This window comes from Bombina bombina, chromosome 3, assembly GCF_027579735.1.
Source record: "Bombina bombina isolate aBomBom1 chromosome 3, aBomBom1.pri, whole genome shotgun sequence".
Taxonomy (NCBI): Eukaryota; Metazoa; Chordata; class Amphibia; order Anura; family Bombinatoridae; genus Bombina; species Bombina bombina.
In genome coordinates, this window is record NC_069501.1 from 1,124,257,545 (window position 1) to 1,124,281,940 (window position 24,396).

Consider the following 24,396-nt stretch of genomic DNA (forward strand, 5'->3'; position numbering starts at 1 on the left):
CAGAAGTAATGATGACCCGTGGACTGATCACACAACAGAAGAAAGGAATTTATCAGGTAAGCATAAATTATGTTTTTTTAGACAACCTAAGGTATTAAACATGGGGTATTTTGACTCTTTCCATGCAACCATTTTACCACCAATCTATGCCAAAGTAAAAAAAAAAAAAAAAAAAAAAAGATTTTTTGACAAAATAGCAATTTAAGAATATATTTGCTGAGAACATTAAGGGTTACTGTCAAATAACACCCCAATATGTCTTCAGAAGCATCTCCGGAGTACAGTGATACCACCCATGTATAGGTGTATCGGGTTCTCTGGGGGCTAAAAGGCCTTATTTTTAGGGGACGCATTCCAGTTTTTCAACTTGGAATTTTCACATCTGTCATAATGCACCCATGTCCTATTTGGGACATTTCTGAAGCTGGCCAATGTAATTTACCCCTATCAAACCATATATTTTTGAAAAGTAGACACCCTAGGGTATTTGAAATGCTGGTATTTTAACACTTTCTATGCACTAATTCAACCACCAGTCTTTGTCAAACTTTTGGGTAGTCATTTTTTTGTGTTATTTTTCTTTTAGGCATGGATTCTCAGCTCCTGTTATGTGTTACTGCCAAAGAAGACCCCAATATGTGTTCACCAACATCTCATGAGTACAGTGATACCACATATGCATAGGTTTGTTGGCTTATTTGGGGGGGGGGGGGGGGGGTGGAATGCCAAATGTCTGACATGTGTTTGATTTTTTTTTCCCCACATTTAACATATCTTCTTTGCTTATCATCTTTTTGGGGGCCTTTTTACATTCCCCAATTTATTTGCTTGCCATGAATGTGCATATATTTGAAAAGTTGACACCCCAAGGTATTGTATATGGAGTGCTTTGCCTTTGATGCAACCATTTTAGCCAAAACAATTGGAGAAAGTGTATGGTGGTAATTTTTCAATTTTCATTTTTTCACACACATTGCTTTTTGACTATGATTTAGGACAGCTTGTTGTAAATTATTGCAAGAAAACACTCTAGGTTGTTTTCTGCAAGATCCCCTGAGTACACCCATGCCCCCCATGTATAGGTTTGCCAGGATTTTGGGAAGGTTCAGTTAAAATTGTATGACTTGTAATTTGAGTTGAAAGTGAAAGTATTTCTTCTGATAGGCTTATCTTTAGTTTGGGGCCTATTGCATACCCCAGTTTTATTTATTGCCATGAAAGTGTATATTTTTGAAACCCCAAGGCATTGTATAGGGAGTGATTTGATGCCTTTGATGCAATCATTCTGGAGAAAGTGTATGGTGGTAATTTTTCAATTTTCATTTTTACACACGCATTGCTTTTTGACTGATTTAGGAGAGCTTGTTGTAAGTTATTGCAAGAAAACACTCCAGGTGCAAGACCCCCTGAGTACACCCATGCCCCCCATGCATAGGTTTGACAGGGGTTTGGTAAAATACTGCACAAATTTTAGATCTTATAAAAAATAGAACAGTGAAATGTAAAACTCTGACACAGTAACAGTAAAAAACAAAAACAAACTCACTCAGTAACAGTAAACATAAGCAACCCCCCCCCCAAAAAAAAACACAACGGCAAATGTAAAAAAAATAAATAAATACCAGTGTGTGATACTGCTTGAAGCAGTCCCCAGTGCAGGGTCCAGGCTGTCCAGGGCAATCAGGACAGTAAAAGGTGGTGTCCCTTCTTTGCTCCCTCTTGGTACAGACTCTGCAATTTTTTTTTTAGGTTTCTGCTTTGCGGCAGTAGGGGGGATTTTAAAAATAAAATGAGTAGCCCCCAACTCTGCTCTCTCCCATCACCGCCCGGGGAGCAGGTGCATCTTGGTACAAAATCCCCAAAATGATCTGGAGCTGAAACTGTAAAAAAGTCAGTTTCATTCCGGGGTTTGCTTTTTTGAACAACAAAAAGGCGTTGTGGGTTGCAATCTGCATTAAAGGGACACTCAGGTTAAATTACATTTTCATGATTCAGATACAGCATGTAATTTTAAACAACTTTCCAATTTACTTCCATTAAAAAAAATGTGCACAGTCTTTTATATTTACAATTTTTGAGTCACCAGATCCTACCGAGCATGTGCAAGAATTCACAGACTATACGTATATGCATTTGTGATTGGCTGATTTCTATCACATGGTACAAGGGGAGTAGAAATATACATAACTTTGAAATTTGTTATTAAAAAATGTACTACTCATTTGAAGTTCAGACTAAGTGCTATTGCATTGTCTTGTTATCTTGCATTGGTTGATTGTGCAAATCTAATGTGTTGACTGGTCCTTTAAGTAAATTGCAACCTTTTTGTACCAGGCCCTTGTCCTCTGCATAATTAGGTAGGGCTGCAGCAGCTGACCTTCACAGTCCTCTCATTGTGGATGGTGGTAAGAAGGTACACATCCTTCTTGTCTCTGTACTTAAGTGGCAACAGCTCCTCTTGGCGCAGAGTTGCGGTCTCCCCCCTTTGTAGCTGGGTGCATGCAAGTTGTCCTGTGAAACCTGCGTGGTTCTTTTTAATTGTACCGTAAGCTACTGTATCAAAGCAATACAGTAGCTTGTACAAAAGGACACTTGTATAAAAATTATCTAAATACAAGTGGTACCCTTTGTTCATTAGGGGTAATATCCGGTCCCAGACAATCTTGCCAGTGGTTCCCATATGTTCTGGGCAACCTGGAGGGTCAAGGTGGCTATCCTTTCCCTCATACACCCGGAAGGCCCGAATATACCCATTCTTGCTCTCACAGAGCTTATACACATATACTCCATATCTGGAGAGCTTGGAAGGAATTTACTGCTTGAATCCCAGCCTTCCTTTATACTTTATCAGGGATTCATCCACACATATATTCATTCCAAGTGTATAAACCTCTGCAAACCTGGCAGCAAAGTGGGTAATCAGTGGGCGGATTTTATACAGCCTGTCAACCTGGGGATGCTCCCTAGGGGGGCACAGGCTGTTGTCGCTGAAGTGCATGAAATGTAGAATCAATTCATAACTCATCCTCTACATACTTTGGGAGAAAATTGGGGTAGAGCAAATGGGGCTACTGCTCCAGTAGGAGCGGATGGAGGGTTTCTTTATGATGCCCATCAGCATAGTTAATGCCCATAATTTTTTAAATTCTGGCACATCGACGGGGGGCCCATTGCTGCTTTGCCAAAAAAGTGTCAGGCATTGCAGCACGGAACTGATGGGCACATAATTTAGTTTGGGTGACAATGTTCCCCAATAAATCATCACCCAGAAATACCTACATAAACTGCTGGAGGCTAAATCCTGCCACATCGATGCCAGGATTTGCTGTGAAGGGTGGGATATCTGGCCTCTGGAGATGAGGCATTACCCACCCTTTAGCAGCAATGGCAGCTGGAGCAACAAGTCTCCTTCTGGCAGGGGGGTAGCAGTCTCGCTCTCTCTCGCGCGCGCGCTCTCTCTCTCTCGCGCTCTCTCTCTCTCGCGCGCTCGTTCTCTCACGCTCTCCCTTGCTCGCGCTCTCTCTCATCCACACTGATCAGTGTCAATATTTACTAATATTGACATGATCAGACAAATGGGATATTTTATTATTATAAATTAAATTATAGAGCAAGCTCAGATTGGATGACCCCAGCCTGCCCCATATGATGAGGCAGGCTAGTGACACCCCTAAGAAGCCCCATGATGCACTGGGCATCGCCATCTTTGAAGCCACATGGGGGAGGGGGGCTATATTGGGCTTTTTTATTAAAAAAGGAAATTTATGCTTACCTGATAAATTGATTTCTTTTACGATATGCCAAGTCCACAGGTTTCATCCTTACTTGTGGGATTTATTCTCCTGCTAACAGGAAGTGGCAAAGAGCACCACAGCAGAGCTGTTACATAGCTCCTCCCCTAACTTCTCCCCCAGTCATTCGACCGAAGGTATAGGAAGAGAAAGGAAAAGCTAAAAGGTGCAGAGGTGACTGAAGTTTTGAAAAAATAAAATAAATCCTGTCTTAAAATGACAGGGCGGCCGTGGACTCGGCATATCGTAAAAGAAATCGATTTATCAGGTAAGCATAAATTCCGAGTCCACGGGTTTCATCCTTACTTGTGGGATACCAATAGCAAAGCTTTAGGACACGGATGAAAGGGAGGGACAAGACAGGAACCTAAACGGAAGGCACCACTGCTTGAAGAACCTTTCTCCCAAAAATAGCCTCAGAAGAAGCAAAAGTATCAAATTTGTAAAATTTGTAAAAAGTATGAAGGGAGGACCAAGTCGCAGCCTTACAAATCTGTTCAACAGAAGCATCGTTTTTGAAAGCCCATGTGGAAGCCACAGCTCTAGTAGAATGAGCCGTAATTTTTTCAGGAGGCTGCTGTCCAGCAGTCTCATATGCCAGGCGGATGATGATTTTCAGCCAAAAAGAGAGAGAGGTAGCCGTAGCTTTTTGACCCCTACGCTTTCCAGAATAAACAACAAAAAGAGAGGATGTTTGTCTGAAATCCTTGGTCGCTTGTAGGTAAAACATCAAAGCATGGACCACATCCAAGTTATGTAATAGACGTTCCTTCTTAGAAGAAGGATTAGGACACAAGGAAGGAACAACAATTTCCTCATTAATATTCTTATTTGAAACAACCTTAGGAAGGAATCCAGGTTTAGTACGCAAAACCACCTTATCAGAATGGAATATAACATAAGGCGAATTACATTGTAAAGCAGAAAGCTCAGAAACTCTTCGAGCAGAAGAGATAGCAACTAAAAATAAAACCTTCCAAGATAACAGCTTAATATCTATGGAATGCATGGGTTCAAACTGAACCCCTTGAAGAACATTAAGAACTAAATTCAGACTCCATGGTGGAGCGACAGGTTTAAACACAGGCTTGATTCTGATTAAAGCCTGACAAAAAGACTGAACGTCTGGGACATCCGCCAGACGCTTGTGTAATAAAATTGACAAAGCAGAAATGTGTCAATTTAAAGAACTAGCAGACAATCCCTTCTCCAATCCTTCTTGGAGAAAGGACAAGATCCTATGAATCCTAATCTTACTCCATGAGTAACCCTTGGATTCACACCAATAAAGATATTTACGCCATATCTTATGGTAAATCTTTCTAGTGACAGGCTTGCGAGCCTGAATCAGAGTATCAATGACCGACTCAGAGAATCCCTGCTTAGATAAGATCAAGCGTTCAATCTCCAGGCAATCAGCTGCAGAGAATTTAGATTTGGATGTTGGAACTGACCTTGAATGAGAAGGTCCTGTCTCAATGGCAGTTTCCACGGTAGCAGAGACGACTAGATCCGCATACAAAGTCCTGCGTGGCCACGCAGGCGTTATTAGAATTACTGAAGCTCTCTCCTGTTTGATTCTTGCAATCACACGAGGCAGGAGAGGAAATGGTGGAAACACATAAGCCAGGTTGAACGACCAAGGTACTGCTAGCGCATCTATCAGTACAGCCTGGGAATCCCTTGACCTGGACCCGTAGCGTGGAAGTTTGGTATTCAAGTCCCATACTGACATTGTTCTGGCCTTTCTGAGGCCTCACGGGTGGAAAGTGAACAGAGAAAAGAGTTATCTTTCTCCCTTCACAAGAGTTTCCTTCCTAGGAACTCTGATAGATTCAGTAGAAATGAAGATTTTTCTGACGGAGGTCAGGATATCTAAGCTTCTAACTTCCTGCTGTGTTCTTCATTCCACTTCTCGGCCGTCAGTGGCTCAGTGTATCGAAATGGTAGCGGCAATGGACATAGTTCCATTTGCCCGCCTACATCTCAGACCACTGCAACTTTGCATGCTCAATCAGTGGAATGGGGACTACACAGATTTGTCTCCTCTGTTAAATCTGGATCAAAAGAACAGGGATTCTCTTCTGTGGTGGTTATCTCGGGTCCACCTGTCCAGGGGAATGAGTTTCCGCAGGCCAGAGTGGACTATAGTGACGACAGATGCCAGCCTTCTGGGCTGGGGTGCGGTCTGGAACTCCCTGAAGGCTCAGGGTTCGTGGACTCAGGAGGAAGCCCTCCTTCCGATAAACATTCTGGAACTCAGAGCGATATTCAATGCTCTTCAGGCTTGGCCTCAGCTAGCTGCGGTCAAGTTCATCAGATTTCAGTCAGACAATATCACGACTGTAGCCTATATCAACCATCAGGGGGGAACAAGGAGTCCCCTGGCAATGATGGAAGTTTTCAAAGATAATTCTATGCCATCTATTTGCTATCCATATCCCAGGAGTAGAGAACTGGGAGGCGGACTTTCTAACTCGGCAGACTTTTCATCCGGGGGAGTGGGAGCTCCATCTGGAGGTATTTGCCCAGCTGATTCAATTATGGGGCAAACCAGAACTGGATCTGATGGCGTCTCGTCAGAACGCCAAACTTCCTTGTTACGGGTCCAGGTCGAGGGATCCCCAGGCGACACTGATAGATGCTCTAGCAGTGCCCTGTTCCTTCAGCCTGGCTTATGTGTTTCCACCATTTCCTCTCCTCCCTCGTCGGATTGCCAAGATCAAGCAGGAGAGAGCTTCAGTGATTTTGATAGCACCTGCATGGCCACGCAGGACTTGGTATGCAGATCTGGTGGACATGTCATCCTTTCCACCATGGACTCTGACGCTGAGGCAGGACCTTCTACTCCAAGGTCCATTCAAACATCCAAATCTAGTTTCTCTGCGTCTGACTGCTTGGAGATTGAACGCTTGATTTTATCAAAACGTGGTTTCTCCGAGTCGGTCATTGATACCTTCATTCAGGCTCGAAAGCCTGGTACCAGGAAAATCTATAATAAGATATGGTGTAAATATCTTCATTGGTGTGAATCCAAGGGTTACTCATGGAGTAAGGTCAGGATTCCCAGGATACTATCTTTTCTCCAAGAAGGATTGGAAAAGGGATTATCGGCTAGTTCCTTAAAGGGACAGATTTCTGCTCTGTCTATTCTTTTGCACAAGCGCCTGGCTGATGTTCCAGACGTTCAGGCATTTTGTCAGGCTTTGGTTAGATTCAGGCCTGTGTTTAAACCTGTTGCTCCGCCATGGAGTTTAAATTTAGTTCTTAAGGTTCTTCAAGGGGTTCCGTTTGAACCCTTGCATTCCATAGATATCAAGCTTTTATCTTGGAAAGTTCTGTTTTTAGTAGCTATCTCTTCGGCTCGAAGAGTTTCAGAGTTATCTGCCTTGCAGTGTGATTCCCCTTATCTGATCTTCCATGCAGATAAGGTAGTTTTGCGTACCAAACCTGGGTTTCTTCCTAAGGTAGTATCTAATAGGAATATCAATCAGGAAATTGTTGTTCCGTCACTGTGTCCTAATCCTTCTTCAAAGAAGGAACGTCTGTTATACAATCTTGACGTGGTTCGTGCTTTAAAGTTTTATTTGCAAGCTACTAAGGATTTTCGTCAAACATCTGCATTGTTTGTTGTCTACTCTGGAAAGAGGAGAGGCCAAAAGGCTTCGGCAACTTCTCTTTCTTTTTGTCTAAGAAGCATAATTCGTTTAGTATATGAGACTGCTGGCCAGCAGCCTCCTGAAAGAATTACAGCTCATTCTACTAGAGCGGTAGCTTCCACATGGGCTTTTAAACATGAGGCCTCTGTTGAACAGATTTGTAAGGCGGCGACTTGGTCTTCACTTCATACTTTTTCTAAATTCTACAAATTTGATACTTTTGCTTCCTCAGAGTCTATTTTTGAGAGAAAGGTCTTACAGGCAGTGGTGCCTTCTGTTTAAGTACCTGCCTTGTCCCTCCCTTCATCCGTGTCCTAAAGCTTTGGTATTGGTATCCCACAAGTAATGGATGAACCCGTGGACTGGATACACCTTACAAGAGAAAACAAAATTTATGCTTACCTGATAAATTTCTTTCTCTTGTGGTGTATCCAGTCCACGGCCCGCCCTGTCACTTTAAGGCAGGTGTTTTTATTTTTTAAACTACAGTCACCACTGCACCCTATAGTTTCTCCTTTTTCTTACTTGTCTTCGGTTGAATGACTGGAGGTGGGGGTTAGGGGAGGAGCTATATAGACAGCTCTGCTGTGGGTGTCCTCTTCCTGTTGGGAAGGAGAATATCCCACAAGTAATGGATGAACCCATGGACTGGATACACCACAAGAGAGAGAAATTTATCAGGTAAGCATAAATTTTGTTTTTTAACTTGAAGAATGTCATTTTTGGACAGTTATTGCTGTTCTTCACATTCTAAAAACATTTTATTGAGATGGTCACTAGGAATACACAGCTCTGAAGGAGAGAGGAAATTTTCCTGTGCAGTTTCAAGAAGAGAAGAACTATTTTTAAAACGGTTTTAGAATAACCTTGCAATATTTTTCCAAACCGCAGTATGCACTGTAAAGGTCAGAGTTCTCTTTCTGTAAAGATAAATTCATAAATGCCAGAAGAGGTAAAACCCAATTTAGAAAATGTAAGTAAAGGATAAACTTTGGTGATTGTAACATTTCACAAATATTTTGACAGCTACTTTTGTCATTGTTTGGCCAATTCTCAAATGATTCTCTCTCAAAATACTGAACTAGAGACTCACATAAACTCACAAATCTTTCAGCACATGCTGCTAAGCTTAACCACCAAATGTTTTTGTGTTATTAAATTTGTATAGTCCTCTTCATTTAACTCACAGATTTGTCTGAACTCTTTTTTTCTTACAGCTCCAGAGAAGTGTTTTAAGGTTGCTTTAATGCTATCCTCAAAAAAGTCAGGAATAACGCTTTCAGCATCTTTAGCCATTAATGCTTGTCGATGAGTCGTACAGTGTTGCACAAATAAATCTCCAAAGTGATCCTTCAGCTTCTTTGACACACTTTCACGTTTTGCTAGCATTACAGATGCACCGTCTGATGTAAACCCAACAATTTTTTGGGTAGGATATTGATTTTGCTCTTTCTCCAAGCAATCTCTGATGGCTGCAGTTATGTTTTCAGCATTACAACGTTCTGATATCTCAATAAAGCTTAAAAAATCGGTACTAATTTCAGCTTTATCAGTATCTACATAGCGGTGGTAAATAATCAGCTGACTTTTATCACTATGGTCATTGCTTTCATCACATATTAAATTAATGAAAGGGGCCTTTTTTACTGCTCATATATGGGCCTCTAGTTATTAAGGTCTGGCGGACCTGATCCGACACTGCGGATCAGGTCCGCCAGACCTCGCTGAATACGGCGAGCAATATACTCGCCGTATTCAGCATTGCACCAGCAGCTCACAAGAGCTGCTGGTGCAATGCCGCCCCTGCAGACTCGCGGCCAATAGGCCGCCAGCAGGGGGGGTGTCAATCAACCCGATCGTACTCAATCGGGTTGATTTCCGGCAATGACTGTCCGTCTGCTCAGAGCAGGCGGACAGGTTATGGAGCAGCGGATAACTAGAGGCCATAGTCGCCTATGTGTTCAGTGTTTCTTGCTACTTTTCTGGCACTACAGTGTAGGTGTTGAAATGGTATGGATTTTGAATCAATTTTTATTATTATTATTTTTGTTGAGGACATTACAGAAATAAAGAAAATACATTAGTAATATAGAATACAGTTATACAGATATTTCTTTCATGTAATTGGCAAGAGTCCATGAGCTAGTGACATATGGGATATACAATCCTACCAGGAGGGGCAAAGTTTCCCAAACCTCAAAATGCCTATAAATACACCCCTCACCACACCCACAATTCAGTTTTACAAACTTTGCCTCCTATGGAGGTGGTGAAGTAAGTTTGTGCTAAGATTTCTACGTTGATATGCGCTTCTCAGCATTGTTGAAGCCCGATTCCTCTCAGAGTACAGCGAATGTCAGAGGGATGTGAAGGGAGTATCACTTATTGAATACTATGATTTCCCTAACGGGGGTCTATTTCATAGGTTCTCTGTTATCGGTCGTAGAGATTCATCTCCTACCTCCCTTTTAAGATCGACGATATACTCTCATATACCATTACCTCTACTAATAACTGTTTTAGTACTGGTTTGGCTATCTGCTATATGTGGATGGGTGTCTTTTGGTAAGTATGTTTTTTATTACTTAAGACACCTCAGCTATGGTTTGGCACTTTATGCATTTATATAAAGTTCTAAATATATGTATTGTACTTATATTTGCCATGAGTCAGGTTCATGTATTTCCTTCTGCAGACTGTCAGTTTCATATTTGGGGAAAATAAACATCTTTTAAAATGAAATTTATTTCTTACCTGGGGGTTTAGTCTTTTTTTCAATTGACTATTTCTTACAAATTGCGGGCGTTATTAGGCCCGCGGGTGCGAGAAATGCTAAACTTTATTGCGTCATTCTTGGCGCGAAATTTTTTTTGGCGCGAAAAAGTACGTTTATGACGCAAGTTCGTCACTTCCGGCGTTATACTTGACACCGAGACCTTTCACATTGTTGCGTCATTAGTGACGCGAGTGTGTCATTTCCGGTTATTTTTTTTTTTGGCGCCAAAAAAAGTTTAGGTACGTTGTGCGTCATACTTGGCGCCAAACTTTTTCATTATTTCAATACCCCATTGATGTTTGCTATGCTATTTGCATTTTTTCCCATTCCTGAAACTGTCATATAAGGAAATAGATAATTTTGCTTTATATGTTACATTTTGCAAGATGTCTCAACCTGATTCTGCCTCAGAAGTTTCTACTGGAACATTGCTGCCTGACATCGGTTCTACCAAAGCTAAGTGCATTTGTTGTAAAATTGTAGAAATTATCTCGCCGAATGTCATTTGTAATAGTTGTCATGATAAACTTTTACATGCAGATAGTGTATCCATTAGTAATAGTACATTGCCAGTTGCAGTTCCTTCAACTTCTAATGTACATGATATAACTGTAAATTTTAAAGAATTTGTTTCTGATTCTATTCTGAAGGCTTTGTCTGCATTTCCACCTTCAAATAAACATAAAAGGTCTTTTAAAACTTCTCATTTAGTTGATGAAATTTCAAATGACCAACAACATAATAATTTATCCTCTTCTGATGAGGATCTATCTGATTCAGAAGATCCTTCCTCAGACATTGACACTGACAAATCTACTTATTTATTTAAAATTGAGTATATGCGTTCTTTATTAAAAGAAGTGTTAATTACTTTGGATATTGAGGTAACCAGTCCTCTTGACGTTCAGTCTAATAAACGTTTAAATGCTGTTTTTAAACCTCCTGTAGTTTCTCCAGGGGTTTTTCCTATTCCTGAGGCTATTTCTGATATGATTTCTAAGGAATGGAATAAGCCAGGTACTTCTTTTATTCCTTCTTCAAGGTTTAAAAAATGGTATCCTTTACCAGCAAAATCTATAGAGTTTTGGGAAAAGATCCCCAAAGTTGATGGGGCTATTTCTACTCTTGCTAAACGTACCACTATTCCTATGGAAGATAGTACTTCCTTTAAGGATCCTTTAGATAGGAAGCTTGAATCTTATCTAAGGAAGGCCTATTCATATTCAGGTCATCTTCTCAGAGCTGCAATTTCTTTGGCTGATGTTGCGGCTGCATCAACTTTCTGGTTGGAGAATTTAGCGCAGCAAGATTTGGATTCTGTCATATCTAGCATTATTCGCTTACTGCGACATGCTAATCATTTTATTTGTGATGCCATTTTTGATGTTATCAAAATTGATGTTAGATCCATGTCTTTAGCTATATTAGCTAGAAGAGCTTTGTGGCTTAAATCTTGGAATGCTGATATGACATCTAAATTATTATCTCTTTCTTTCCAAGGTAATAATTTATTTGGTTCTCAGTTGGATTCTATTATTTCAACTGTTACTGGGGGAAAGGGAGTTTTTCTGCCTCAAGATAAAAAATCTAAGGGTAAATCTAAGGCTTCTAACCGTTTTCGTTCCTTTCGTCAGAATAAGGAGCAAAAAACTCAATCCTTCCCCCAAGGAATCTGCCTCCAATTGGAAGCCTTCCTCAAATTGGAATAAATCCAAGCCTTTTAGGAAACCAAATTCAGCCCCTAAGTCCGCATGAAGGTGCGGCCCTCATTCCAGCTCAGCTGGTAGGGGGCAGATTAAGGTTTTTCACGGATGGATTCAGAGCATTGTCTCTTAAGGGTATCAAATAGGATTCAGAGTAAGACCTCCTGTGAGAAGATTTTTTCTCTCACGTATCCCAGTAAATCCAGTAAAAGCTCAGGCTTTCCTGAAGTGTGTTTCAGACCTGGAGTCTTCAGGGGTAATCATGCCAGTTCCTCTTCTGGAACAAGGTTTGGGGTTTTATTCAAATCTATTCATTGTCCCAAAGAAGGAAAATTTATTCAGACCAGTTCTGGATCTGAAAATTTTGAATCGTTATGTAAGAGTACCAACTTTCAAGATGGTGACTATAAGGACTATTCTGCCTTTTGTGCAGCAAGGACATTATATGTCCACAATAGACTTGCAGGATGCATACATTCATATTCCGATTCATCCAGAACATTATCAGTTTCTGAGATTCTCTTTTCTAGACAAGCATTACCAATTTGTTGCTCTTCCATTTAGCCTAGCAACAGCTCCAAGAATCTTTTCAAAGGTTCTGGGTGCCCTACTCTCTGTAATCAGAGAACAGGGTATTGCAGTGTTTCCTTATTTGGACGATATCTTGGTACTAGTTCAGTCTTTACGTTCTGCAGAATCTCACACGAATCAACTAGTGTTGTTTCTTTGGAAACATGGTTGCAGGATCAATTTACCAAAGAGTTTCTTGATTCCTCAGACAAGGGTCACCTTTTTAGGCTTCCAGATAGATTCAGTGTCCATGACTCTGTCTCTAACAGACAAGAGACGTTTACATTTGGTTGCAGCCTGCCGGCACCTTCAGTCTCAGTCATTCCCTTCAGTGGCTATGTGCATGGAAGTTTTAGGTCTCATGACTGCAGCATCGGACACGATCCCCTTTGCTCGTTTTCACATGAGACCTCTTCAGCTTTGAATGCTGAATCAATGGTGCAGGGATTTTACAAAGATATCACAATTAATATCATTAAATTACAATGTACGACACTCTCTGACATGGTGGTTAGATCACCATCGTTTAGTTCAAGGGGCTTCTTTTGTTCGACCAACCTGGACTGTGATCACAACAGATGCGAGTCTTTCAGGTTGTGGAGCTGTTTGGGGTTCTCTGACAGCACAAGGGGTTTGGAAATCTCAAGAGGCGAGATTACCAATAAATATTTTAGAACTCCGTGCAATTCTCAGAGCTCTTAAGTTTTGGCCTCTGTTAAAGAGAGAACCGTTCATTTGTTTTCAGACAGACAATATCACAACAGTGGCATATGTCAATCATCAGGGTGGGACTCACAGTCCCCAAGCTATGAAAGAAGTGTCTCGAATACTTGTTTGGGCGGAATCCAGCTCCTGTCTAATCTCTGCGGTGCATATCTCAGGTGTAGACAATTGGGAAGCGGATTATCTCAGCCGCCAGACTTTACATCCAGGGGAGTGGTCTCTCCATCCAGATGTTTTCTCAGATTGTTCAGATGTGGGGTCTTCCGTAGATAGATCTCATGGCCTCTCATCTAAACAAGAAACTTCCCAGATACCTGTCCAGGTCCAGGGATGTTCAGGCGGAAGCAGTGGATGCGTTGACACTTCCTTGGTGTTATCATCCTGCTTACATCTTCCCACCTCTAGTTCTCCTTCCAAGAGTGATTTCCAAAATCATCATGGAACAATCATTTGTGTTGCTGGTGGCGCCAGCATGGCCACACAGGTTTTGGTATGCGGTTCTGGTTCGGATGTCCAGTTGCCTGCCTTGGCCACTTCCGGCTAGTCTTGAGAAAGGCCCTTTTTTGAGGGCAGAAACGCGTTGACATATTGGAAAGAAAACACCTGTAATTCCACCTTTATAAAAAAGTATCCGAAAAAGGACCAATCAGAATCATCTACAGCCTACTTAAGAACACCTTTTGCCAGTCACCTGCATCTTGATAAAGCTCCCTGGTGAGTGAAACGCGTCGATCTAAGTGACTGTGCCTATTACAGATGATGACATCTGATTCCCAAATCAACTTTTAATCAATATCTGAGGTAACCCGGGTTATTCTGCTACGTTCTGATTCATCAATATCGGAGTCTAACTTTTCCCTGCGTGCATTGGCACTAGGTGCAGGGCATAATCTCTACTGACCGACAAAGAACTTATTTCCCAAATCATATCTGGATATAATATACACTCCAGCTGAGAAAAAATCTTTTTTTGACAACCGGAGATTTTACCGGTGACGTCAGACGCCAAGATCCATGCGGCGTGCTGACTCGACTGAAAGATAGCCGGTGGACACAGGCTCCAGAAGCTCTTCAAGGATTCAGATAAAGTAAGCTTTAAAAATTCTGTCTTAACCACAACTGTAGGGAGTGTGTAATCACCCCAAGATAGCATACCTCTGCGTGTCAACATATTTTTACGGAACTTGCATAGAGACTATGTACTGTCCACTCATAATCCTTAGGTGAAATAAAAAATTCACTTTGGATAACGAATCTATCGTAATAGTCATTACGAGAGTTCATAATACGAAATTCTATCGTGCTTATATGATATTGGTTTCTGAGTATTTACTGACCATTACAGAGATTGTTGTATTTCAGTTTTTTAGATTTTTAATGGTTTTAGAGAAATTTTAGGCTGTGCATTTGGTGAGACGTCCCCTTTATAACTGCTATATTGGAAAACCTTTTTTAATAATACATTTGTAAGATTCTTTACATCTGTGTGCATTTACTATTTTGGGACTATTTGAGAGGTCCCTGGGAACCCGCTATTTTTCAGTTCTGGACCCATAGAATAACATAATCTTAATATACTACTATCGATAATCTATTCTTACTTTTTAGTATATAATTACCTTATATAAGGAATTTCTCACTTGTAACAAATTTAAAACATTACTAATGATACATTTTCGCACATTACCTTAGTTACTTTTTTATGATATCACTTAGAGATTTGAAATCCACTCCCAATTTTAATACAAAGAACAACCTTTGTACTATTTAATTTATTTTTATTTTTTGCAAATCACAATTTATTTTTCACATTGTTTAAATATAGTTAAACATAAACATTTCCCCAAATATTTACACTGTTAGCAATTAAACTTTTTTTGATACCTTCAGCTTTTTTTAGCGCACTTACCCCACTCCCCCTTTTTCACTTTCGTTACGGCCAGACCTACTATCTCAAGGTCCGTTTTTCCATCAGGATCTCAAATCATTAAATTTGAAGGTATGGAAATTGAATGCTTAGTACTAAGTCATAGAGGTTTCTCTGACTCAGTGATTAATACTATGTTACAAGCTCGTAAATCTGTCTCTAGAAAGCTTTATTATAGAGTTTGGAAGACTTACATTTCATGGTGTTCTTCTCATAAATTTTCATGGCATTCTTTTAGAATTCCTAGAATTTTACAGTTTCTTCAGGATGGTTTGGATAAGGGTTTGTCTGCAAGTTCCTTGAAAGGACAAATCTCTGCTCTTTCTGTTTTATTTCACAGAAAGATTGCCATACTTCCTGATATACACTGTTTTGTACAGGCTTTAGTTCGTATTAAGCCTGTCATTAAATCAATTTCTCCTCCTTGCAGTCTTAATTTGGTTCTGAAGGCTTTACAGGCTCCTCCATTTGAGCCTATGCATTGGACATTAAACTACTTTCTTGGAAAGTGTTGTTCCTTTTGGTCATCTCTTCTGCTAGAAGAGTTTCTGAGCTATCTGCTCTTTCTTGTGAATCTCCTTTTCTGATTTTTCATCAGTATAAGGCGGTTTTGCGGACTTCATTTGAATTTTTACCTAAGGTTGTGAATTCTAACAACATTAGTAGAGAAATTGTTGTTCCTTCCTTGTGTCCTAATCATAAGAATCCTTTGGAAAGATCCTTACATTCTTTGGATGTGGTGAGAGCTTTGAAATATTATGTTGAAGCTACTAAAGATTTCAGGAAGACTTCTAGTCTATTTGTTATATTTTCTGGTCCTAGGAAAGGTCCTAGGAAAGGTCAGAAGGCCTCTGCTATTTCCTTGGCCTCTTGGTTAAAGCTTTTGATTCTTCAAGCTTATTTGGAGTCGGGTCAAGACCCGCCTCAGAGAATTACAGCTCATTCTACTAGATCAGTCTCCACTTCGTGGACTTTTAAGAATGAAGCTTCAGTTGATCAGATTTACAAAGCAGCGACTTGGTCCTCTTTGCATACATTTACTAAATTCTACCGTTTTGATGTATTTGCTTCTTCTGAAGCAGTTTTTGGTAGAAAAGTTCTTCAGGCAGCTGTTTCAGTTTGATTCTTCTGCTTTTGATTTGTTTTTTTCTTTCAAATGAAAATAAACGTATTTTTTGGGTTGTGGACTAATTTTTTCAACAGTATATGGCTGTTTTTATTTTATTCCTTCCCTCTCTAGTGACTCTTGAGTGGAGATCCACATCTTGGGTATTGATATCCCATATGTCACTAGCTCATGGACTCTTGCCAATTACATGAAAGAAAACATAATTTATGTAAGAACTTACCTGATAAATTCATTTCTTTAATATTAGCTAGAGGCCCACCCTTTTTATGGTGGTTATGATTTTTTGTATAAAGCACAATTATTTCCAAATTTCCTTTGTTGATGCTTTCTACTCCTTTCTTTATCACCCCACTGCTTGGTTATTCATTAAACTGAATTATGGGTGTGGTGAGGGGTGTATTTATAGGCATTTTGAGGTTTGGGAAACTTTGCCCCTCCTGGTAGGATTGTATATCCCATATGTCACTAGCTCACGGACTCTTGCCAATATGAAAGAAATGAATTTATCAGGTAAGTTCTTACATAAATTATGTTATTTATCATATTTGCAAGATAAGTTCGTATTCAATACAATATAGTCCTCATTTTTATCCCCATGTTGAGATTGGACACTTTTGGTCCTGCTGTAATAATACATTTGACAATTGGGGTTTATCCATAAACAAACAGAAAATTGAAGATTAAAACGGTTATGGAGAGTCAAGAAAACTGCATCTAGTAAAGTTCAGTGTAAAAATGAATAAGACATATGAGTTGTAAAGATGCTGTTACCAAGTCTGGGCACACCAAAAACATGCAACTAAATAGAGCTCACAAATTATTAAGAGTGTCATTATAATGATAAATCTTATATTTTAAATAGAAAGTGGTATATAGGACCAACATATCATTTCAGAAGTAATTGTGAAGGGTTTTTACAGCTACATGCAGTTTGATATACTCTGCTTTGAGTGCATAACCTAAACACTAATTTTTAAGTACCACACTGAGGTTATGGAGGTATAACATTTCATATGTCATGTGTTATTTCTTGCCTTACCCTCCCACAACCCCGGCTGCTGGCCACAGGGGGGCAATCAGCCTTACTCCAGATCTAGGTATAGGAACGTTATTTAGATGATAGTATAAACCCGTCTGTAGATAATGTGATCATCGTCTCCATAGGGGCCCACCACATACCCCCACCAAGACAAAAGAGAACATGTAGATTTAAAACAGAAGCATTATACAGGTCAATAATAGGCGTTGTGTTAACATAACATAGCAAACCTTTAAGGTACTTGTGAATACATAATGTGCACTCTAAGAGAGGTATAATATCTGGCATCTCCATATATGGTCTATGGCTGTAAAACGATATGACAGGTGCATACTTTAAATTAATAATTACACAGAAGAAAACAACCCAGGAAAGAATATATAAACGATCTAACTGCTTAACCAATTATTAAACTCACTACCACAGTCTTAAAAAGGTTGTAGCTGCTCATGGCGCCATTATGTGGTCAAATTTTATCCCCAAGATTTTGGCTGTACAATTACGTTGTTTTGTGCTACTAGTTCCTCTGTTTGATATACAAGCCAAGTTGTGACATTTCTGTGGGTGCAGGAATTGGAGAAGAATACGGCACAATTCAAATGCGATACTAGTCTGGGAGAGTCCTTAGCCAATGTCCCTGTAGGAGTATACACAGCTTGGATTTAAGTAAGATCTCGAGATGAGAGCTGTGCTCTTCAATGAGGCTAGTTGTGACACAAGTTGTAGACAGGTAATTTGTATTTGGATCCCTTAAGGCCTCCCGGGAGCCCCCCATAAACCCCCGCAAGGCCCACCTAATGGTGGATGTTTTCCCATCTGCCATGCTTTGTTCAATGTTTCCAGTGGTTTCATCATGCTGCAAGGTAGAATCCAAGAGCCTTTTTCCTTGTGGTCTGTGATAAGGGAAGTTTGAAATAACTGGGGTGTTTCTCCTCCATTCATGGGTGCGAGTGTTGGTAGGATAATGTTCTTGGAGGGCTGAGGCTCCTGCCAGTAGTTGGTAATGGCTGGAGTTTGTATTGCCGTTGATACGATTGGAACTGCTATTGCTGAGCTCACGGCAAAGCAGCGCTCCATCAGATAATCCTTCGGTGCCCTAACCAATAGGTGTAGGATGAGTTCCTCTAATTTGGCTATGCGATTATTTATTCCGGTAGAGTGAACAGCTACGCTTGCGGTGGACATTTTTAGCTTCCGTGTGGTAAAGGCCCTCTGAAGCTTTAGTGTCGTCCTCTGTTTTGTTGTGTCCTTTTTTCTTTATTTGTTATGTATGTGTTCTGCAAGGTCAGTGTTGAGCCCTTAGAGTGCCCATAAATGGCAAGGTACCTCGGTTTCCCGAGGGGGTGACGTCGCCTTCTGTGAGCCGCCGCTCAAGGCCCTTAATGTCAATTTTCGGACTCCGGAGTCAAAAATACAACTTGGTATGAATTGAGCAGAACACCACTATGTAGAGAACCACAGCGGTAGTCTGGATGTATGTTTGAGTTGTAGGTTTTCTCTTTGAAATTGGCAGATTAAACGAGTATCATCCGGAGCTCTGAAGGATGCGACTACTCCGAGTCACTGCTTAGACACGCCCCCGGATTTTGGATCAATTTTTACTGCAACTTCTTTAAAAACAACGCCAGCAGTAAATAGTAGTTTGGCTTTAGCCAAACAAAAGGCCAGATTGATGTCATTCTGTTCCTCTTTGGCATCCCTTTTTAAAAAAAAGTTGACATACTTTTTATCTGTGTGACTCTCTTTGATTTGGACTCTTGAGCAAAATTTTTGTTTTTGAAAATTGGTCATATTTGCAGTTTTAGACATATTTCTACACCATTTTTCAGAATGATCACGAGCTACTGTTGATTTCAGTTGCTTCATTGATATCCCATATGTCACTAGCTCATGGACTCTTGCCAATTACATGAAAGAAAACATAATTTATGTAAGAACTTACCTGATAAATTCATTTCTTTAATATTGGCAAGAGTCCATGAGGCCCACCCTTTTTATGGTGGTTATGATTTTTTGTATAAAGCACAATTATTTCCAAATTTCCTTTGTTGATGCTTTCTACTCCTTTCTTTATCACCCCACTGCTTGGCTATTCGTTAAACTGAATTGTGGGTGTGGTGAGGGGTGTATTTATAGGCATTTTGAGGTTTGGGAAACTTTTCCCCTCCTGGTAGGATTGTATATCCCATATGTCACTAGCTCATGGACTCTTGCCAATATGAAAGAAATGAATTTATCAGGTAAGTTCTTACATGCAAATATGATAAATAACATAATGTAAGATAAGTTCGTATTCAATACAATATAGTCCTCATTTTTATCCCCATGTTGAGTTAGGACACTTTTGGTCTTGCTGTAATAATACATTTGACAATTGGGGTTTATCCACAAACAAACAGAAAATTGAAGATTAAAACGGTTATGGAGAGTCAAGAAAACTGCATCTAGTAAAGTTCAGTGTTAAAATGAATAAGACATATGAGTTGTAAAGATGCTGTTACCAAGTCTGGGCACACCAAAAACATTTGTTTAATGATAGTGTAGTGTTAGGTTTAATTGTAACTTAGGTTAGGATTTATTTAACGGGTAATTTTGTATTTCTTTTAGCTAGGTAGTTATTAAATAGTTAATAATTATTTAATAGCTATTGTACCTAGTTAAAATAAATACAAAGTTACCTGTAAAATAAATATAAACCCTAAAATAGCTACAATGTAATTATTAATTACATTGTAGCTATCTTAGGGTGTATTTTACAGGTAAGTATTTAGTTTTAAATAGGATTAATTTATTTAATGATAGTGTAGTGTTAGGTGTAATTGTAACTTAGGTTAGTTTTTATTTTACAGGTACATTTCTCTTTATTTTAGCTAGGTAGCTATTAAATAGCTAATAACTATTTAATAGCTATTGTACCTAGTTAAAATAAATACAAACTTGCCTGTAAAATAAAAATAAATCCTAAGATAGCTACAATATAATTATTATTTATATTGTAGCTATATTAGGGTTTATTTTAAAGGTAAGTATTTAAAATAGTAGTTAGATTAATTTAGTTAATAAGAGAAATATTATTTAGATTTATTTAATTAATATTTAAGTTAGGGGGGTGTTAGGGTTAGTGTTAGACTTAGGCTTAGGGGTTAATAATTTTATTACAGTGGCGGCGGTGTAGGGGGGGCAGGATAGGGGTTAATAAATTTATTATAGGTGGCGACGGTGTAGGGGGGGCAGATTAGGGGTTAATAAGTTTAATATAGGTTGCGGCGGGGTCCGGGAGCGGCGGTTTAGGAGTTAAACTATTTATTTAGTTGCGGCGAGGTTCGGGATCCGCAGGATAGGGGTTAATAACTTTATTATAGGTGGCGGCGGTATGGGGGGGGGCAGGATAGGGGTTAATAGGTATAATGTAGGTGGCGGCGGTGTCCGGGAGCGGCGGTTTAGGGGTTAATACATTTATAAGAGTTGCGGCGGGGTCTAGGACCGGCGGTTTAGGGGTTAATAACTTTATTTAGTTGCGGGGGGCTCCGGGGGCGCCGGTATAGGGGGTAGAACAGTGTAGTTTAGTGTGGGTGCTTAGTGACAGGCTAGCAATAAAGCTGGGAAAAAGCCGAAGAGCAGCGAGATCGGATGAGTGATAACTCTCACAGTCCGCTGCTCATTGCCCCGTACTTGGTGCGCGGCTTTTTGACAGCTTTATCGATAACTTAAGCAAAATTTTTCAGGTCCGTGGCGGCGATGGTAGGCGAGCTTAGGCGGGCGTATTGGGCTGGCGAAGGCAGGTAAAGTAGATGGCTTGATAACTAGGCCTCTATGACTAAAACTAAATCAAAATGACATTTTAGTCAAAAGACTATGACTAAAACTAAATCAAAATTTGCTGACAAAAACATTTTATGCAAGGTGTTATAATCAATCCATATCTAATAACTGCTCTTTTGTCAAATTTTCGAAACTTAATTTTATTACATTTTAAGATAAATAATGAGTTTAGAAGTTATAGAGCAGTGCTAATATTGTTGCCGAATTGATTCTTCCTATAGAAATAAGCATAACCCACGAGTATGGGTTTAAGTTATGCTGTGCTTGTGCTAGCTGCAGAAACTTGATACTTGTTTTAATTATTAACAGAGAACTGTTAACGTTTTTATATTGGGTAATATGTGCAATACAGATAATATAGATTACAGTTTTATTTTTTATATTTTAAAGTTGCACTTCTGTTTGTTTGTGAAACTTGGTTTTATTTCATTTTAAGTTTAATTAAGATGTTATATATCACAATGGGTAAATCTGTGTCTGTATTGCATGTTGTAAACCTTAATACCATAAATAATAACTGGTGTTAATTTTACTCTGGAGTATATCATCAGTTTGCAAATTATAGAGAAATGCTTAAATAATGCATTACACTTTAACTAAACCCCTTAGATTTTAGTCGACTAAAATCTACTAGAGATTCAGTTGACTAAAACTAGACTAAAACTAAAACAATTCAGATGACTAAAATACGACTAAAACTAAAATGGCATTTTAGTCAAAAGACTAAAATTAAGACTAAATTGAAATTTGCCATCAAAATTAACACTGGTGGCATATTCATTTTTATTTAACCATAGTATTTAGTATTGTTGCTTCATCTATAAATACAATAAATATTCCACTAGTCTTCTGAAATGTAAAATTATATTGCATATAGCAAATCACATTTACATTTACAATTAAATCCCATTCCCCATCCCAACTGCAATAAATTAATTTAATTAATATGCAACAAAAACAGTCATGTTATTTTATTCCGACTGGAATATTCTGTAAGTGCTGAATGAAGATTTTAAATCCTCATTCAGGCACTCACAGAATAATTTTTAACAAAATTCCAGTCAGAATATTTTTTTTAAATATTTTTTGCATACTGGAGTACACTACTCTGTCTCTGGACCTGGTGGTTGCTAATATACCAAAATAATATGCAGCTGCTAATGTAACTAAACGACCTGGACCTTTCTGAACTCACCAGATATTTATATACTCTAAAATGAAATCTATTCTTTTCTGTCTCTCTGTGGCTGTGCAGTGGTAGTAGGACTGTAGTACACACATTGGGACCTATCTATCAAGCTCCGAATGGAGCTTGACACCCCGTGTTTCTAAAGACTGCTGCTCCATAACCGTGTCCGCCTACTCTGAGCAAGCGGACAGACATCCCCGGAATTCAACCCGATCAAGTATGATCGGGTTGATTGACACCTCTCCGCTGGAGGCCGATTGGCTGGTGCAATGCTGAATACGGAGAGCGTATTGCTCTCCACATTCAGTATAGTCTTGCGGACCTGATCCGCACTGTCGGATCAGGTCCGCAAGACCTATGATAAATAGGCCTCTTTGTGTGCACTTGTTCCTTCAAGTAGTACTAGCTAAAATAAATTCCCGCTCGCACTGTGTGCACTTCGTCTCTTCACAGTTCTTCAAACTTGTTCCCACTCTGACTGCCTCTCTACTCTCTTTTCCCGCTCGCTGAGTGGCAACACCACACTAACTGACTGACTGACGTCCCGTCCTCCTCAACCCCCGCAAAACGTGGCACCGCTGGCTTGCGTTGCGTCCCCTGTCCTTCCTACATGAATCCCTCCTCCTAGACGAGTCCTCCTGAGTGCCAAAAATCAGAAATCAGCAAAAAAATTTGGAAATCTGTGGCGGACACTGCAAGGGCACCTTGCCGATCCCTGGAGATATCTGAACATACTGAGTGAGCCAATGACAAAAGGCATGCATGTGCAGCTACCAGTCAGCAGCTAGCTCCCAGTAGTGCATTGCTGTTCCTGCTCTTGATATATGGATAGGAAGTGGAAGCTTAAAAATGCTTGATGATGAAATGCGAGTGTCTTTATCTAATTACCCACCAAATATTCAAAAACTGTGTTCATCCCATCAACCTCATACATCCCATTAAAATAGTAAGTAGCTATTGGTGTTATTAAACTTTTTTTTATTCTTGCACATACAAATTGTTACTTGTAAATACACTTCGTTATTATATAATTTATGTATGTGTCTCTTAAAACAAGTTAGTTTAACCTCCTGTTTGCTAGAATCCAGCGATGTCACAGCAACAAAGTAGAAAAGACACTATCTGTCAGATAAAAAAATGAACAAAACTTTATTGTTAAGCTGAGCTTAACAATAAAGTTTTGTTCATAAAGGTTTGTTCATTACTTAAAGTTTTGTTCATTTTTTATCTGACACATAGTGTCTTTTCTACTTTGTTGATGTGACATCGCTGGATTCCGGTTTTTACTGGAGTAAGTTACTACTAAATATATATATATATATATATATATATATATATATATATAAGTGAATTATCTTACTCGGATTGGAGCCTCTATTTCTTTCTCCCAGTTTTGTTTGAAACTTAAAGTACACAAGTGGGTCCAATCTTGTCCAAATCGGCTGTTCATCCATGGTGTATGGAGTGAGTATACTGCACATGTAACAGTTGGCTTGAATATATTGGTTGAGTCATTTTTTCTTTCATCTGGTGGAAATTTCCACCTTGATTGTTATATCAATATTAAGACCAGCGCCATCTATACATTCAACGATCTACATTGTTCAGTCTTTTGGGAGAGACTGTAAGAGGGCAGCGGTCTGCATCATTAGGAGAGTATTGTTTCTTTGTCATTTGTGCAAGATTATTGTATATAACATCTTATTATAATCTGCATTTTTGTTGTATACAACTGAATTACTGTGTTGCAAAATCATGTAGGTCTAAAAAAGTGTGTCGACTAAACATGAAAAGTTTGGAAAGCTCTGTTCTAAAACTTCCCTTGCAGCTGCAGATGAGCTGTCTATGTGAGCGCAAGGCCTTTGAGACTATTTCAAGTCCCCTTGTGTGATGCTAAACTTTAACTAGAAGCATTGCAATTAAATACTGACCAGGTGTGTGATTTTCTGATTCATTTCTACTGAAGTAGGGCTCTATAACAGATCCTGGTGGGGCCTCCACATCCATTTTTGGGAAGGGTTGGAGAATAGTGAGCAGAGGATATACGAGGGTCATCATTTAATGCTTA